Source organism: Solanum pennellii, chromosome 9, assembly GCF_001406875.1.
Source record: "Solanum pennellii chromosome 9, SPENNV200".
NCBI lineage: Eukaryota > Viridiplantae > Streptophyta > Magnoliopsida > Solanales > Solanaceae > Solanum > Solanum pennellii.
In genome coordinates this window covers 42335219-42337817 of record NC_028645.1, presented here as the reverse complement: position 1 = coordinate 42337817, position 2599 = coordinate 42335219, and positions in this window count along the sequence as shown.

Genomic DNA, 2599 nt, shown 5'->3' with positions numbered 1-2599 from the left:
TAGTGAAGACGATAACAAACATATCTGAATAAGGTTTTAAGAATATATTCATAAGATCCACGAACTCTGTTGGTGCATTTATCAAACCAAAGGACATGACCAAAATCTCATAATGGCCATATCGGGTTCAAAAAGCTATCTTTGGAATATCACATTCCCTCACTCTTGACTGAGGTAGCCAGACCTTGGGTCTATATCTGAAAATGGGTGGCACCTTGAATTTTATTGATTAAATCATCAATCCTTGGGATAGGATACTTGTTCTTGATGGTAAACTTGTTCATCTGACGTCAATCTATACACATCCTAAGGGAAACATCCTCTCTTCCTCACAGATAAGACCAAAGCGCCCCAAGGTGAGAAACTTAGTCGAATAAAACATTTCTCTAGGTAGTGTTTCAACTTCTTCTTAATATCTTTCAACCCTGTTGGTGCCGTTATCTATGGAGGAATAGATAAAGGATGAGTATTTATACCAAAATATATCTCTATCTCGGGAGGGACTCAGGGAAGATCATTTCGAAAGACTTTTGGAAGCTTTTTTACTACTAAAATTGACTCAATATGAGGTATCTCAACACTAGAGTCATTAACTTGGACCAAATGATAGACACACCCATTAAAAACTAACTTTATTGCCTTAAGATACGAAACGAAATGAATTATATGCATTACAGAACTATTTTTCAACTCTAATATGGGCTCATTAGGAAACTTGAACTTGAAAACAAAAGTCCTAGAATAAACTGGGGCATCACAGTCGTGAAACTAGTCCATACAAAGAATGACATCAAATCCTACCATGTCTAACTAAATTTAATCAGCCATGATACTCTTGTGATTGAAGAAAATGGAACAACCACAGTAGAAATTATGTGCTAGAATAAACTCACCAACTGGTGTAGAAACACTGAATAGCTCACTATGTTTCTTAGGAATGACATCAAATTCATAGCAACATAAGGAGTCACAAAATATAAACTTGCTCTTGGTTCTAGCAATTCATAAACACTAAATCCAAAGACTTGGAGCATACCAATGAAAATATCTGGAGACTTCTGTTGCTCTTGGAGGCTATTGATAACATACAACAAATTTGTTCCTCCGCCAGTACCAGAAGTAGACTATCTAACTGCAGCCCTATCTGGTAGAGCAACTTGTGAAGATTGGGCTCTATTAACCAGATTTCCACTACCTTTGTGGTCCTTAGGGATCTCTTTCATGAAGTGACTCTCTTTCCCACACTTGAAACAACATGTATGACAACCACAACACTTACCTGGGTGGGTTTTACCACAGTTAGAGCATGTAGGAGCCCAACTACCTCCTTTTGCCACACTACCTTGAAACTATGTCCGTTTAGCTTTGAAGTGTTGGGAATTCATACCATTATTCTCACTTTTGTTTTTCGGTGCAAGTGCACTAGGAAATAATTGAGCAAGTTCATTTTTTATTTGATAAAATGAAGAACAGTTTGCTTTACTTTTCTCCAGCAGAGACTCATTTCATATCTTATTTTTCTTATTCTTAATATATTATTTATCCTTTACCTTTTCCTCCTCAACTTGTTACACATGGATCATCAGCCTTGATGTGCCTATGTAATCTATTAGCATGGTTGCCTTACTTTCCTTACCTGAAAGACGAGTCAACCGACAATTAATAAAATCATCCTTCTCCTCATGTCGTCAACTATCTCTTTGCTTCTCTTAGATCACGGGAAAAGAAACTCCCCATGAAAGAACTCTCAAAACAATCCAACTCACAAACAGTTATGCATAATCATGAGTTAGAAAGAAACTTTAAAGAGATAACTCTAACGCGTGAAATGTGTATTAAAGAAGTGAGTAACTTCAGAAATGTTTCAGCCTACTAAATATAGATATGGAACGCTTCAAATCAATAACTAGGACTCTATAGACATGAATTCATTGAATCCCTAGGAATCTTGAACTTTGTGCTCTAATACCAAGTTTGTCACGCCCCGAGCTTAAACCCTTAGCGTGGCTGGCACTCGAGAACCGTTGCTAGCCTTGAGCAAACCCTTGGCCTAACTTACATAACTTAATGGAAGACTTTAGCATGTACACAATAATCAAATGAACTTATTCAAATAACTAAATAATATAACATAAATGTTAAAAGAATCAAACTTTAAACTTTGCCAAAAATGGCAACCCATGTTTTTAACATAACAATAATGATGTAAAGACTAATGAACTACTTACTGCCTATGAAGCCTCTAAAATATCTGAGATGGATGTTGGAAAAAAATCAACAACATCCTAATGAACTGTACTAGAAGGCAAGTAAAATAGTCCTTCGATATTTGTGGAGGCTCACCAACTGACTCTAAATGCTCGAGTTGGATCAACATGTTCCTAGATACTAATTCTTGTTACTTGTGTCTGCATCATAACGATGCAGGAGAGCTGGCATCATTGCATTATGCGTACGAGTATGCGAGTTGCAGGGGAAACATACATAGACTTGAAAGAGATTATGGAAGAAACAATTACCTTAGCTCTTCTAACCACATGAATAACTCACCTCAATAAAAAGGAATAAACCACATGCATATACATATATATATATATAT